The following is a 17,436-nucleotide window of genomic DNA, read 5'->3' as shown; positions in this document are numbered from 1 at the left end:
TGATTTATGGTTGCTCTTTGACAATGGTCTGAAGCACTTATCAGTTACAGTGGTGCAGAAATGTGCAGAGTTTGTGGAAACTGTTCTGTGGCTGCACTAAAGTGATGCCAGAAAGAGTTTGGATTTGCAAGGAGTCTGGCCAGCACATAAAGATCACTGTAGTGCACTGGAGCTACAACTGAACAAAATGTGCAACAACTTTGAATTAAATGTTTGACCACTTCATTTAATCCTTATTATTACTGGAAAGTCACATATTTGTCAAAGTTACAGCAATGTGTAGCTAGATATTTGTGACTTTTAAATTTTGCCTTCAAAATAAAAGTGACGAACAATTTAAATGTGAGTTTAGCCAGTTGGTAGGAGATGTGGTTTGCTATAAATGAGTTGTACGCGCACACAAACGCACACACGAAGACACGCGTACACGTTACTTTGACACACGTTGTTGTCTTGGAGCAATTGTAGGACTTTACACAGCTATGATGCAAAAACAACACGATGACTAAATGGGGAAAACAAAAATAAGTTCAAAGAAAGTTAGAACAAAGTTGGTTTGAAAACATATTCATACACTGTTAAGAAATATTGTGTATCAATCAGCGTCATGATTTCTCTGCAAGTTATTTTAGGTTATTTAATTGTGAAAAGCACACGCAGGATGTTGATAAAGCCCTGTCGGCTTCTTCCTGACCCCGGGGAGCGACCGCCACACTTTGACGTGGTGCCGGACAGTCACAATTTCACCTCATGTCGCCCATAAAGATTTCTACAAAATCACTAAAGTTCCTTCGCCCTGCTTCATCACTGCGCATTTTTACTTCCTGCAGCGTGAAACCCAACTCCTAACAGTCCCGGCGCGGACTCCTCCCTCCGGTGTCCTGGGAAACACTAACAACTGGCAGAAAGTCGCTCCTGCTGCGCCTCAACGAGGACACTTTGGAAAGAAAACTCCGCGCCGCTCATCCGTCTCACTTCACAACTTGCAAACTTTTATAAAAGAGGACATTGCGGCCCAGCTCTCCAACACCGAAAGTTCAGGATTATTATGCGTCTGAAAGCCGCCACTTCTTCACGCTGAGCTTCAAACTGCTGGAGGTAAGTGGAGTCAATTGCAACGCAGCCCGTTATTAGCTGCGATATGAATGGAGCCCGGCGTCGCTTTGCGTCGCTCGCTGGTGTTTTCCGGTGAGGGGAGCTGTTGAATGGCTGCTGGGCGCTGAGGGGGGTTAACTTGTTGCTCGGGAGCCGTGCCATCCTCGTTCAGAGGGTCCCTCTCACGTTTCTGTGGGTTCCAAGACAAGCGAGGAAAGAAAACGTAAAGTGATGTTGTTCAAAAGAGGTCAGATGAGATAAAAGGGCACGTATTACTAATGTCAGCAGGCTAACACCACATATTGTTCTTTTAAATGTGATGTACAAAACAAATAAGTAAATATATGGTTAAATACTTATGATATGCAAAAAGGTCTAAACATATTTTAACATGTAGCAGTAATTAAGTCATTCTGGGAAAAATAGCGTCATAACAATTCACATGTGACATTAAACTACTTTTTACAACTGTAATGAGAAATGTAATAATGAACACTTGCTTTTCTCAGCCTCAGCTCTTGTTATCGGAATAATTGCATCTACTATACCCCAATTCAATTCAATTCAATTCAAAGAGATTCAAAATCTCGCATTGAATCCAATAAGATTATTATAAAGTCACTGTTTAGACTTCAAATCCCTTCAGGGCTTTTTTTTTTTTTTCCCATGAAGTAAATCCAGCTGCAAGAGTTGGTTCCACTTCCTGCTATATTTTGAATGCTAGTGGGAAGGTCCTGCACACATGTAAGCGAAAACAGTATCCCACTAATTAATTTACACCCGCTTGACCTCACCCACTCAAACATGTTCAGGGGACCAGGCGTATGAACATGGCGGCCCTTCTGGCTTCCCATGTTGTAACACACCCAGAGGGGTTTTCTCTGAAGTCGCACAACTTCTTCACTTTCCAGGGTCACTTGGACTTTATCCCACTCTGCCAGAGCCTGAGTACGAACCGCTGCAGTGGAGCTGATCAGTGGTCTCGTTCAAACCGAGTCAGCCGATGTCCTTAAGTAGAGGCACACACTAAACATTTTTACATATCTCCAGTGTCTTTCAGGATTATCCCCAGCCTTAAAAATCAACACTAATCTGACAAGTGATTCTACGCTTTCTTAATACCCGCACTAACACCCACAATAATAATACCGGATCCTTGGATCCCACGCTAATGTGTCATCTTAAATGATGTGGGGTTTAAGGTGTTTTTTTTATTACGTTTTTTTTTTGTAAATTTTTTTTTTAAAGAAAACAAACAGAAATAGCAGAAATTGGAAATGCATTTGGAAAGAAAATGTGACACAATTGTTGTTATCAGTTCTCCAATTTAGTGCCATGACCCTTCGTAATCACAGGGTTTTGCTCCTCAAATATTTTGTTACATCACCGCATAGTTTCCCCTGAGTCATCGTTGACTCAGTAGAACTTGCTCTGGTGTGTGTCAGGCAGCCCAGTCATACACCTCTTCTGTATCTGCATGTGGTCTCTTTTCACTGTGGGATTGGCCTGTAAATCTGAGTCGGTGCCTGTGAATGTAGGCCAAGTATTCACCATCCCCGTATCATATTCCACAGAGGAGGTGACAGTGTAAGAGAAGGAAATGGACCCTGTGGGACTCCCTTCAAGAAACGTTTTACACAGTAGGTGTGTCAAATTTATGGTATCACTTCAGATAGTTTGATGGCTACATTTGAACTTTTATATGTCAAAGGAAAGTTTGTCAAAGATGACTTTGTTCCAAATTGGTGGAGAGATGTGGGGTTTTAGTGCCTTGCTTATCAGCTTAGGTTTTACACAGACCCCGCCTGCTTACAGTTAGTACAGTAAATTCAGGGATTTTAACCAGCAACAACCCAGCTTGGGAAGATTCCTCTGCCACATTGTGATTCTACTTTTAGGGTACCTGCGTGTTTGAATCATTTCAACGACTGTGTTGAAAACATTGAAGTTACAGACTAAGAGAAGTTTTATGTGTGTTTGTACACACAGCTGTGAAAGTGTTGGCCAAAGAAGTTTTCATTCGTAGTAGTACGCAGTTTCAGTACATCTAAATACCCCATGTTTTGGTTATGAGGTTTTGGGAGGTAAAATGCACATGTGAAGCGTAAAAGGATTAGTTCCACATTTTTAGGACATGTGCATATTCACTTTTTTTGCCAAGGATTAAATGTAAAGATCTGCATTACTCCGACACATCATAGTGTACGTGTCCAGTAAATAAAAAGGCTGGGAGCCAGTCCGCTTAGGTTAACTGACAGCGAGGGAAACAGGCTCTGGTCAAGTTCGCAAGACAACCAGTGACTCCAAGAAATAGTCATTATCCACCATTAAATCACAGCTTGTTGTTTTTACATGTTGGGTTTTGAATGGATGAAGCATACAAGATATATTGTGTTAACTTTAAAGGTGCTGGTTTGGTTTACCTTTTGACAAAGGCTAGCCGGCTAACTTGTTTCCTCCTGCTCCCTTTTGTATGATAAGTGAAGCTAACTTCCTGGCAGAGGTTTTCAAATTCAAATCTTCCTCTGGACAATAAAGCAAATTCGTGTATTTTCGAAAAATGTTGAACAAGTCTGAGAGTTGAAATACTAAATATCAACTTTTAATATGTAATCCAGAATGTTCTGTTGATGGTTCAGTGTGTAGGATTTCAGGGGATGATGAAAGAAATGGAAAACTGAATTCATAAAACACTCTGTGCTGACTCTTGATCGTATATATCACATCCCTACATCAACGCTAACAACCCTGTCCTTTTAAGTAGGAGATGAAATGTGCACTCCTCCTGCTAACAGGCACTGCATGTAAAATATGTAGATAATAAAAAAACAAAAACAATGACCAAGTAGGAAATAACAACAACTCAATTAAAATAGACAAAAAAGGAACAACTTCTTTCCCACATTGGAAGCACACAAAAAAAAAAGACCAAATCAACAACATCAGAGAGGGAAAACGCTTCGCTTCTTAAAGGCTCCCGGTGGAGGATGAAGCCGTGCAGAGGAGGGAACCAAACGTGACGTTTGAGACTCGAGCCGGAGGGAATCCAGTCTTTACACACTTGGGTTGTGGTTTCTGTTCAATGCAATCTGCAGCCTCACTGCTTGATGCCCAGAATCCTCCACTGAGAGTAGGAGTCACTGGATATGCCATTCTTTTTCATCGCAGTCTTTTGATATGAATACCTCTGAAACATTGTATTCCATCCCAGAATGAGATATCGGTGCCTTCTCTCTGTTCAACTGATGCTGTGAACCAGAGGGACAGAACATTAATGCCACAGTAGACCGAGCTGCAGCTGAGTTGTTGCCAACACTCCATAAAAAAAAAAACAGTAAACAACCACCCGCAATTATGTTTTTATTCTCAGGACTGGAGCTATCAGGAGAGGACTACACTGTTTCCACGACACAAAAGCTTATTAGTGTTCTCTCCGTGTCTCTCCCAGCAACGTTTAGGCTCACTTGTGAGACCATCCAAGTCAGAAATATGTATTTAGCTCCAGTGTAAGAGACAAATGAAAGAGGAGATGGCCTCTCTTTTTGAGTACAGTAAATTTCCATGAGGATTCTGCTGGCTCCAAGTGGAACCCAGACAATTTCTCATCTTCACAAACCCCTTAATTTAATGATGATGGAGGATGCACGCAGTGTCGGCCTTGTAATTACGCTGTATTTCCTATAGAATGGAAGCATTAGAGGAGGTCTTTCAGGTACTAGTTCATCGTGTAGCGCTGGCTCAGGAATAGGTTTTCAGTACGCCTGGGAGGGCGACTGCTGAATTCCCCGCTGATTTTCACAATGAAGCCTTGACTTAGTTTTTGTTAAGACTGGAATCGCTGGAATCCTCTCAGCACGCTAAACAGCAGCCGCACTCATTGTTCCAAAACAGCAGCTCATCCAAACTTTGTGCCCTGCAGTCGTGTTGCTTTTCTCCTACAGACTGTTAATTGTTAATGTGCCTGTGGTGATGCAAAGATTTACCACCGTAGCCACGACCGGCTTTCCAGAAACATTGGACACGTTGCTTCCATGAAGTTTGGATTAAAATGAAGTACAATGCTGTGGTACCAGCATGTGCAGCAGGACTGGGGCATCTTGTAAACAGCAGCAGTTTCTGCATGTGCATGTATGCTGCACACATTATTATAATTTGTAGTGATTACATTTTACCCTCATAAATGGTCAGAATAGCATTTTCTTTCTGTTGCAACAGAATGTAAATACTAGGACTGTTCGTATGGACAGGAATAAACCTTTTTGTGCCGACCCATCAGGAACCAAACGCAAAACAAACAGAAGACAGGGGGAGGAGAGGAGAGGGGGCTCGGATACAACTATACAAATAGAAACGTGCAAAACTGGGTTGTCAAGATGGATGGGGTGCAAACCAGCAGGGGTGTTTACTGTTGGATTTACTTCCATCGGGTAGAAATCTTCTGTCCACATTTTCAGATCTGATTTCAGTATGCAGGTGGTGTTTGTGAGTCTTACCTGTGGCTGTGATTCAACCGCCCGCAACGTGGATGCAGGGTGCAAGTAATGCCAGGTATAAAGACGGCCGGTGAGCCTGAGACGCAGATGAAGGTTTTTTTTTCTGGACCAAAAAGTAGAAAGCTCAGGTGTCTCTGCTTTCGACTTGCTGCCTGGGCTGCATGTGTCACTTAAAACTTTGAATCTGTTTTGATGTGTTAACATAAATCCCATTTTCTGACTCGCCTAACGTCTCAATGCCGCTGCTGAGAAAAATGTGCACATTTAATTTTCTAAATGCTGTTTTGGAAACTTTATTCTTCCACAACTTAACAATCGCGGATAGATGAAATAAGAAAGAGATGCATCGAACGGACTCCAGATGAATTGAAAGCAGGCATGTTGCTATTCACAACCAGCATTTTAGATTGATTCCAGAAACTGATTAAATAAGTCAAACAACATTGTGGATAACAAGACGCCCCCCCTTGCATCTTCTTTTAAACTGTTACCATCTGGGCCACAAAACTGATTCAAATTTGACTTTGTTCCACAAGCCAATAAGTGTCCAAACAAATAATGCACATGAATTAAGCAGGATGTCCAGCTGGTCGGGCCATCCGCAGTAGTATATCTACTGGTATGTCTATTGCTGACTCTTTATAGGTATGTGTATGAGGATGATAAATAGGATGTTGTGATGAAATGTGATCATGGTTCAAACCAATTTTGCCACGTGCAAAAAATGTATTATCAATCTGTTTATGTCCGACAACCTGGAACTATTGAGGTTTTATTTACCCTTTTGTTTGAAAAAAATACTTAATTAATTGACATAATTAAACAATTATAAAAATCATAACCAATTCATTTTCTGTCAGTGAACTTACTGAGTAATAAACTCTTTGTTGAAGCTTTACTGATGATGCTGATGATGTAGAACTTGAATGAGAAATCTAAATGAAGGACTTTAATTTTTCAAGTATGGATTTTATTTTTTGTCCATCACTGGATTTAGCATACAATATCGTTTTTGTCCGGTACTATACCACAATGTATAGAAATCGTCCCACTTTTTCTCCCGCTGATTATTGTGCCTTGAGTGACTGATAAAGAAATAGGGAGTGCATACCTGCACACGCTCCACTTTACTGGCCTGCTCAGAGGATCATGTTGAGGAGAGTGGTAGTTACAGCAGACACCTGACCTGTGGCCTGCAGGCTCCGCCTCTCCCCTCTGACATCAGCGCTGTGATCAGCCTACTGTCTGTGTTAGCACAAAGCCATATTTAGCTCAGTGTAATCAGTGTGGCAGGAGCTCACACGCCTGCTGAGGATACCTGCCTAGTATAAACACACCTGCTCTCTGATGGACCTAAAATGAATTTAATGTGCACCTGAAGGGGTGTGCTCGCAGCCGTCGCCATCAGATACACCGTGGGTAAGGTTTCCATTGCTGCCTTCATGTGTGGCTTAGTTAGCTGAGACAAACACTTTTAATGTCGCTCCTTTGTCAGACGTAACAAAGTTGAAAGAGGAATTAAATGCACAATTTTCAGGTTGCAGGTGGTGATGTTGGCTAAACAAAAGCGTCATCAAGTATGACTGAATTTCCTTGTTTTTGTTTTGATGCTGTTCCTCTGGGAAAAGTCTGTCTGTGATTCACCTAGCAACATCCGCCTCAGTGATAACACTTACTGGTTTTAATAACAACACACGTGACGTCTCTGAAGTATAGCTTTAATTGGGCTCTCCTTATGCGAAATGACATGTTTTATCTCTGTGTACACACACACACACACACACACACACACACACACACACACACACACACACACACACGTCTTTGAAAGCTATTCGTTTGTTAAAGCTGTGAATTGATGCCTTTATTGCATACAAAACTACTGATTTGACTATTTTGAAGGATGCATTTCAGAAAGGATGGAATATGGAGGCTTAGGTGTTTTGATTCACAAATAATCTTTAATAACAAAAATGTTCATTCAAAATAATCAACAACAACACATTATTTTCATTCCTTTACGCTTTGTTCACAGTTTTTGAGGTGGTACATGTTTTTCTGTTTTTGGTCACATGGTGTGTATTAAGAGGCTGTGATTGGTCGCATTTTACAAATGTGCTTGATTGTAGGGAGAGCTGGGACTTGGAAGAAAGAGTTGGGAAATAATCAAAGCAGAGGCTTGAGATATACAGACTTTTGTTCACCAGTATGGGTGAAACTCCAAAAATGGGAAGTCCTACATGTCCCATTGTGAAACTCAACAGTCTCTTTCGTGGGTAAGGAATTAGTGGGGGAGGTTAGCGACTTGTGCACATCACTGGCAGCTCAGTTTCCAAAACAAACATGCGGTTTTAGTTTCTGTTCATTTCAGAAACATATCTGAAGAAACAGAGAGTGGGCAGACAGCTGTGTGTCACCTGCTTGCTGTTGAGCACATTTACGTGACCCAATAGAGGTCAGGAGTGCATCACTGGGTAAACACACACAAACAACATGCATATTTGTGGGCAATTAAGAGTTTCTGACTGACTAAAGTAGAAGGAGCTGATTCAAATCCAGAACCTTCCTACTATGCTGCTGCATCGTTGCTTCTTGAATGTTTTCAATTAGCTGTTGTTTGTTCGTTGAAATCAGTTTGTGCAACACTTTGTGCAACACCTACCAATGCACATCAGCCACTCTTGCACTGAGAGTAATATTAATCTGATCAGGCCTGCAGTGAAGCTGGTGCTGCTCAGGATTCTCTTAGCTGAACCTCTTACCTCATACATGGAATAGACAGATACTTCCCTTTTCTGATGTTCTGCTATCTTTCAGTGTCTTTTTTGTTGTTGCTGCTGCTCCTCACCCCCTATTCTGTGTTCTTTTCAATGTCAGCATGTTGGGGTGGCATCAAACCTGGGGAGGAGAGCTGATCAAGGCGGAGGCCCTGATTACAGGCTGGCCCCCAGTGTGCCTCACAATAAGATAATGCTATCTGGGCCCACAGGTATTTGGTTTCAGTGGAGAGGGTAATAACTGTCACCAAACACTGAGGAGACCTTTCATCCCCCGGCCTTGTGTTGTCAGCCAGCATTTGTGTGCAGCCTCCGCACAGAGGCAGCTTTTGTGTGGCGGGGTGAGGTCACGTCACCACGACGGCCTCATGTCTGTCCGTAGAGACAATAGGCAGGTTTGATTAAATCAAACAGCCGTGACTATCTAAATGGTAGTCAACATGGTGTGTCCCGGTTACTGTGGCGGCGTTGTTGAGGAGGTGACGTAGCCCGGACTAATTTAGCCGTGCCCCCAGAAGAGCGGAGCTGGTTGTCAACCGTAAAAAGAATCCGACGAGGTTTTAAACAAAGCGGACGCCCTTTGTCTCTCCAATTCTTTGTTGTTGGTGTTACGTGTGAGCGCATGAGAGGTCAAACAAACATCTGAGTTAAACTTCAAACCCAGTTGAGCCACACAAAAAGCCTTAATCCTCGCTCAGTGTGGCACGTTTGAAGGCTTTGATTGCAACTGTGACATATTTATTCAGGAAAGTAGCCTCTAATGTACCAATGAATTCTTAATGAATTTCAGTAATAAGACCATCTAGTTTTTAGATGTCTTGAGTTCTGAGTCAGACATTGTTTATGTTTGGAATTAATACAAATCTTTTATATGGAAGGCGAAGGCAAGTTACATGGAGTCGTTCAGCTTAAAAAGGTCCAGTTTCATTATGTCTTTATGTCTTTTCAAATGTAGAATTTGATTTAATATCCATTCCGACCTCCAGCACTAACAAAAAGTGATGAGAAGTGAGGATGAAAAACACTTTAAGCCTGTCTTTCACAGGGTTTTAAACCAGTCTGTGAAGCTCTCTCCCGGGCACCCTTATCTGCCATTTGGTAGAGGTTTTTATCCAAAGCTCCTTACTGTACCATGAGGCCTTGTGTCTAAAGCAAGAGTGCCCCAAGTGGGCTCTGAAAGCCTAAATCTAAGCGAGTGTTTGAAACTTCCTGGTGTCCTTGCTCACAGTTTGAAAAGCAGCAGAATCCCATGTGGATGAAAGTGATGTTTTCTACATTTACCATACACTATACTATATAAGGTTGAAATACAAAAAAGAGGCAGAAAGGACAAGGTATCCAGGCCAGGATGTCCTCGTCTCATTTATATTAGAGGGGTACTCCTGCGTAGGTGAAGCACACACTAAGTGCTGCCCGTCCCTGAGACTTGAGTCTTGTCTTTGCTGTCATCATGGAGCCCCGGTGTTGGATGTCACCTCAGGTCTATATTGGGCCTCCGTCCCTCTTTGCAGGTGTCTCCATGTCCTTGAGAGCAGCTCTCCGCACAGCTCAATTCAAAAAGCTTCATGAAGGAGCAGCCGCAGGTAACTGTTGTCCCCATAACACGGATCCACATTGACATTCTTCAAGTTAATTAATGGCCAATGGGAGGTTTTTGACCTAGAAACAGTGCAGGATGACGCTTTGAGGCTGCTAAACACTGATGTAAAGTTCTACATTGCCTGTTGTGTACATTGAGTTCAAATGATGTGATCTATTTTTGTATAATTTATCCAGAAAAAGGTTTGTCGTGTCCTGTAGTCTTTTCCAACAGCAGATGAAGATTCAAAGCTCGGAGTTGGCCAATACAATCACTTTATTTGTCTTGCTTCAATGGCAGTTGTTGAGATGAAGCTTATTTTGTGTACTTTATCTCTAGATAGATAGATAGACAGATAGATAAATAGATAGATAGATGGGTGGTTTTCATTGGCATGCTGCTCTTCTCCTGGCCTGATGGATAGCAACGTTGGTTTTAAAATGTCTTTTGATTTTTAAACCACATTGTGTCAGTGAGTTAACGCACACTCTATGGCAAAGATGAAGCATACTGACATGACTCGATCCGAGACAATACACTCAGCAGGTACCGTGACTGTACTTACTGTTGAACATGGTCATTGTGAAATTCACTTTGCAGTACTGATGCCAGTATGTGGATATGATCAGTAGACAACCATTCACAGAGCTAAAGTGTAATTATAACTCTGGGACAATGTTATTCAGTAAATTGGCACGTAGATCACGGCCATTGGATAGATTTAGGTATTCACCTTTGGATCATGCTTGAAACCACAATTTTTTTGTTTCCTGGAGTTTTTTACTTTTGAAATACTTTTAACTGGTTTCCTAGCAACTGCCAGAGCCTTGACTGGTTGTTTAAAATAAAATGGCTTTTGGACGGGAGGAAGTCTCTGAGTGAGTGACGGACAAGATTGTGTTAATGCCATCATAAGCTTTGACAGTCACGACTGATCTTCCACTGTTTACTGTTCCTACCACCAATTCAATGCTCACTTGCATGTTCTAATGCGACCAGATCTGTAGTGATCTGGAGGATTTTGATGAAAGTTAGCCTGTAAGATGATAACATGCAACACATGGAATAACTGGTTCATTTAGATTCTTACTTGAAGAAGAGGTGGAATTTAATTCGTAGAAATTAAAGGCAAGTTTGAAAAACAGTTCAATATTTCCATGAATTTGGATTGTAGTTTGATTTGTGTGGTTACGGTTTGTTATGTCAGGTTTTTGAGCATGAATGTTAAAAAGTCATCTCATCCCAATAAGTAGACACTGTAACTCTGTTTCTGTGTCTTATATTGAAACCAAACTAGTGTTGACTGGACATTAACCTTCTTTTAATGCTTTTCTACCACAGACTGTAGATAAACTTGGATGTAATCTTTGGATCTGAAAAGTAAAACCAATGCAGAAGTGCCTTTAAGTTTACTACCACTGAGTACTACTCGGGGCTGGCTCCAAAAAAAACTCCGGCTCCAATAGAGTCCCATTCAAAAAGCATCAACTTTTCTCATCAAATACAAAGTCAGTACTTTTTTTTTTCCAAGCCATTATGGTGTCATTTGCTAAATTCAATACTTCTGATCATTGTTCTGGTGGTCCCGCTTCATATTATTAGATATGAGGCCTCAAAGAGAGTATGGTTAAGGGCGTACCTGGTTTGATTGACACACTTGGGGTGCAATCAGCTTGCCAGTACACTGTAGGTGGGTGGGCAAAGTGTGTTTAGGTTCTCAGTAAGATCCACCCCTTTCTCATCCTCAGCTCATCCAAATAGGGTCACTTCTGGCTCCAAAAAAACAAGATGGCGATGGCCAAAATGCCAGACTTGAGGCTTTAAACCGGCAGTTCCAAACCAATGGGTGACATCACAGAGCATTATTATATTATTACCAAGAATGAGGATCTCTTTCCACAAACATAGAGAAAAGTAACGCATATGTAAGATAATTGTAAGCGAATGAGCACTCGTAGTGTGTCTCGTGCATATGCTTGTGTTGAGGAAATCCTCAGCTGATCATTGGGAAGGAAGTAGGAGACAGTCCGATTAATGAGTTGTGAAGCTAATCCTGTTCATCCTCCCATTCACGCTGCAGTCACATGGCTATAATGGCTTATTTTGATAGTCAGGGGACCTTTGGAAGCCATAACAGGTCCATTTACAGCCCTGACTTGGCATATCACCACTCCCATCCAAGCATCCAGGACTTTTGTCTCATGATTTATTGGTCCATTTGTGACGGCTGTGCACTTGAACATGGCTGATGTCCTGCTTCTGGAAGAAAATTCTGTTTTAGTAGCAGTTCAAAGACAGTTTCTGCCATAACGGAGACTCTTAAGGAGCTCAGCTGAAGGCTTGCTGCACCCGGTGTTTTAGGTGGAGTTAATGGGTTGTGTAATCTCTATAAGCAGGTGTTGGGTGGCCGTAGGTTGAGCTTAGGGGATGGCATTTCTCAAGGTTCTTCTGTTACCAGAGAATTGGGTTTGGACTCGATGTTCTCCATTTATTTCCTTTTCCTGAATATTTACCATTCTTTTATTTAAAAAAAAAAAAAAAATCAGATTGCAAAGATACAAATGCATGTCTGATGGTAGTATTTGGTGCTGTTTTATGGTCTGATAATGGATTTCAGTTTTTCTCAGGTCCATTTGTGTCTAAGGAAGCCAAAAATCTAATGTAATGTTCACTTCGGTTTAGTTTCACACAAGAGAAGGGTGTAATTGTATGTTTTTTGTGTTCTGTGAGAAAATACAGGCAGAAAGATTAGTTTCTAATGTTTCTCCAGCTTTAGCCTTGGAAAGACCATTACTTAACGTGGAAACTGTAATTTGATCCAGAAGTCCAGGTATTAACCACACCACAGAATATCTTGTTGCAGTAAATTGCCTGGAACTTGTTTACCCGTGAGCAGTACTACGTGTTACAGAAATCAATGTATTCAGTGTAAACCTTTTTGTAATTTCCTACAGCAGGGATTGGATTTAGAAAGGACCCACAGATGTAGCTATTTTAGAAATCCCCTGTGTGCTCACTGAATGATTGTTGCTGCCCAAGAGGAACCGCTAGAACAGATAAACTGTCACACCCTCTATACTGTATGCCCACGAGGTCAGCAGAAGAAAATAAGTCAATGGCGGCCTGGTAAACGGATATCAAACATGCATTCAGGGATATTTTTATATTGTATTGATATGATCAAGTGACTCCCTGTCTGCCCTGTGAAAGAGTCTCTTGTAGTCATGAACACACAGAAAATTGAAAAAAAATTATTTTAGTTTAATTAGATTTACTGTTATTTGCTGAATTCCTTTCATCAATAAAACAGCAGGCAGATAGTTTCAGCCAACAAAACCCAGACACATCAGATGTGTCCTCGAGGTGAAGCATTTAAAACAGCAAAATAATAGCCAAAATACGCTGGAAGCTGATCTCAGGAGTTTGTCGATGATAAACAGCTGCTCAAAGAGGCAACTTAACTCGAAGCAATTATTTGCTAGCATGTTAGTCTTAACTAGCCTGGTGTTTCCAGACCCAAATTCACTGCATGAATTTATGGGTCTGGCGACGCTCCATAAGGAATTGTTTCCTGTCGTTCCAACCTCGGGTTCATTTTAAAACCATCTGGGGCAGTCGTTAACCAATCGGCATTGAGCTCCATATGCACCGAAGAAATGCCATTACACCTAACCTCCGACACTGGTCATTGATTGGTCCAGCCTTCAGAATGACTGAGTACACATTAATGTCAACGGGGTTCCCAAGTATACTTGATTAGCCACATTATGTGGATTGGTCTGTTTCTGTGAGTTTGTGTTGGGAATCTTTCTGCCTCCTAGTTGTAAATAAAACTCATCATTATTGAAAGAGTACAAACAGCATGCCTGACCTGATGCATCAGTCGGTCCTCCCGTCTTTGATTCCACTAAAGACATAAAGACGAAGGCTGTATGTTTTTGTGCTTATATGAAGTATTTTGTCAAATGTCAACCAAGTGTTTCCTCCGCAAGCTGAAAAACCTCTGGAAAATATCCAACTTACATCACAATGAGACCCTTGCTTATATCTGTTAGCTTGATAACACAGGTGGCAGGACACATTTACTGCTTTAAATTGGTTAACTATCTTTGCTTGACAGTCACACCCAAGGGAAAGTTCTTGAGTTATGGTGTAATGTTACTGCCTCCTCCATGTACCCAAAGCAACCAGTGGAGTAAGTACATCCTGACATGATGCATTAAAACTGAGCCAACTTCCGTTTATGTGTAATATCAATTCTTGCATCATATCAAGAACAAAACTCAGAAAAAGAAGTAGCCAAAGTATGGAAGAAGGTGGACAGTCGCACGGTCACCCAGCGGTTAGAGTAGGTGGCTTGTTCTGAAAAGGTCAAAGGTCGTGTACGGTAATAGGTTTCTTGCTCTTTAACTTCGATACCTCATCTCCACCTGCACACTCAGTGTAAATCACACCTTCAACTGAATATTTGTCAGCTAAACTGTGAGCTGTTTTACTCACTCTCTGACCAGATGAACTGTCATACCACGCGTTCTCAATGCAGAGATAACACTGCAATTTTTAAACAATTTTGAAATTACATTTTACAGCACAAAACATGTTCATTCTGCTACCCACCACAATTTAAGCGATGCCACAGTAATATGCAAATTTAAATTGGTTTAAATGCACAAACAGAACATAAATTCTCCATTTTAAAACTTCTATCAGAACCTCTATCCAAATTTCAATCGGTTGCAGAGGGCCAGTTTAAACCTTTTCATTTCATAAACCGATCAAAAGAAAAGTTTGCACCATGTAAACGATGAAATGGATTACCTTCTCGCTGCAATCTTTCTGTGCAGGCACTCCATCTTGATGTAAATGTTCGTGGACGTCGGTGTCTCTTCCTCTTCTACAAATTGGCAACTTTCAAGCTGAACTAGACCCCAACTGAGAATTTATTTTTGACAAACTCTTATAGATCTGAACAATACTGGAGGCCGAGCAAGCATTGTTATCAAGCTGTTGCATGATTGAATTCAACACAGAAATGACAACTGGTGAAAAGATGATAGATAGCCATCTTTAGCAGTATCTTTTTCACTATGCCTCTGATTGGCTCTGATCCTGATATTCTTACCTCCTAACCATCCCACCAACCTAACAACAGAGGCAGCGAGTACAAGCAGTTCGGAGGTCCTGCAGAATGTGGGTGGGAAAAAGTAAACGTAATGTAATTATTGCTTTTGTCATGTCACACAATTTTTCCGATTAAATGCAATGGTGCATGTAAACAAAAGATTAGATACTCGATCACATCCAATGTAAACAGTTCACCCAAGATCTTTAATCAGAAAGAAATATAGTGTGCAACTAACTGCAGCTAGTGTCTCTTGAAATGGCATCAAATGTTATAATCCCCAAACTCGGTCTCAAGAATGAAACAACAATCAGTTGTGTGACTGATGAAACTGTAAGATGTCAGAAAAATGTAAAAGATAGATTACAAAAAAATCAACAAGCTTCTTTTCTGTTTTCTTAGTTTGTAAAATCAGCGTGTCACAAGAGCCTTTCCCGTCCCTTAACGACTGAAGAAGTGGCCATCTCAGCGGCAGACGAGGCTGTTATGTGCAGCTGCCAGGTGTGAATGTGACGAGAATGAGAAGCAGGACGGAGCTGATAAAGGGCACAGAAACCTTCCTTGGATCAATCAATGTTATCAATCTGTCCTCAACAGTGGGAAGTGTGAAAGTTGCACAGCACCCAATTTATACCAAATATTACCTTATTGTGCAATGTCTGAGGTAATCTACTGGTCACTAAGAAGTCAAATGACAAAGGCCCAGCAATTGCAGCTGTCGACAAAGCTGTCAGTCTGTTAAATCCTCTCTGAGTAAGACTCTGAGCCATTCCGTCTCATATAATGTGGAGCTTTCATAATAGTAGTGGCACTAGTAGATGAGAAATGTCCAAAATATCAGCGTATAAAAGAACCAGCGGGCCTGTAGCGGACATTATGTGAGAGTCTTATCAGTCAAAGTTGTGCTTGTGGTGAGGAAGCTGGTCTCTGGCCCAGGGCACTTAAGGCAAGAGGATTAGACTCTAGAGTATTATTAGAGCTACTGATTATCCCCTTACCTGATCCGCCTAATTCTAGCTCGACCCTATTTATTTAGCAGAAAAGTGGAAAAATGTTTGCATTGGGCCGTAGAAAGTGAATTGGCCTCGCTGCGCTTCAGCGCTCTGTCGAGTCCAACATTGACTCTTTTGGAGTTCTCTGCTGAACTCATTAAGGTCCTGGCCTTTTGTGGCCGCCTCCCCCGCTGTGGGGTTCATGTGATTAATGAACTGCTGACCACTGAGGCCAGCAGCAAGGACTTGTTTTAGTGCCAGGGAACAGCAAACAAAAGAAAATTGTCTCTGCAAATAACCGAGAGAATACAGGCTCTCAAAGCCGACCGTCCCTTGACTCAATGAAGAATGCCAGCGGGACAATATGTCTTCAAGAAAGTTCAACAGAAAGGTTTCCAATCCATTCGTCCTTAAGTCTATAGCTGTAATACATTTGTTTGGATGTAATTACACACCCACTGCTTCTGACCTTGTGGCCAAAAAACAGCTTTGAGTCCTGCATCCCAGACTGGGAGTGGGGAACCAAACGTGAACATGAGCCGGTAAATCCTGCCAACTGATCTTCCTGGCACATAAACCCATGTCAAAGAGACAGTGTTTTACTTTTTGTGGTTTACTTTACTTACTTTGTTTGCTTGGTCAAGAACTACTAGTTGATTGGAGGTGGCAGGAACCTTACAGCTCACAAAAAGCATGTCATCATTGCCTCTGCTGTCTGAGCAAACAAATACAAGTAGACAACTGCCAGCTTTGTTTGGATGATGAGTGTGTGTCTGTCCGTGTGTGTGTGTGTGTGTGTGTGTGTGTGTGTGTGTGTGTGTGTGTGTGTGTGTGTGTGTGTGTGTGTGTGTGTGTGTGTGTGTGTGTGTGTGTGTTCGTTCCCACGTGTGATTCAGTTTGTATCTGATCTGTACTCATGCACTATTAACTTCCCGCAGAGTGTTGGGGCTACTGCCAAGCTCAAGCTTAACTGCTACGTTGTTGACCACAATGTTCTGATGCTGTTAGAGCTGATACACAAACTTTTTGTGGTAAACGATACCTCTTGTCCAGAACAATATTTTTGTCACCTTTTATTTAAGCAAAAATCCACAGCAGCTTACTTCAGTTAGTCAACAACAGATGTTTTAGAGGACACAGCATTCACTGTGCCTCATAGATTACTGAGTGCTAATGGTTTATCCACAGTTTGAAGACATATAGATAGCAGTCCGTACGGTTTATTGATTCATCTGCTGATTATATTCTCAATGTATGCATTATTCATTTTGTTCATAAACAGTCAAAATTAGTGAAAATGTCTGACATTCTTGACAGCCCAATGAGGAAAACTTAATTTGAGAAACTGGAGCCAGTACATGTTTGGGAATTTTGCTTG

At 41.5% G+C, this 17,436-nt stretch overlaps 1 protein-coding gene across 1 annotated transcript in view; it reads left to right on the top strand.

Annotated features, from left to right (window-relative positions):
• The first annotated feature begins 746 nt into the window (after positions 1-746).
• Positions 747-17,436, top strand: part of LOC138616194 (A-kinase anchor protein 13) — a 102,106-nt gene continuing 85,416 nt past the window's right edge. The window contains exon 1 of the mRNA XM_069690333.1: positions 747-1,098. The gene's annotated coding sequence lies outside the window, so the exon portion shown is untranslated. The remainder of the gene's footprint in view (positions 1,099-17,436) is intronic.

Source organism: Brachyistius frenatus, unplaced genomic scaffold (assembly GCF_029030835.1).
Source record: "Brachyistius frenatus isolate BFR_SWC_R1_liver_20210118 unplaced genomic scaffold, ASM2903083v1 Contig_9, whole genome shotgun sequence".
NCBI classification, from domain to species: Eukaryota; Metazoa; Chordata; class Actinopteri; family Embiotocidae; genus Brachyistius; species Brachyistius frenatus.
This window is presented reverse-complemented; position numbering and strand designations above follow the sequence as displayed.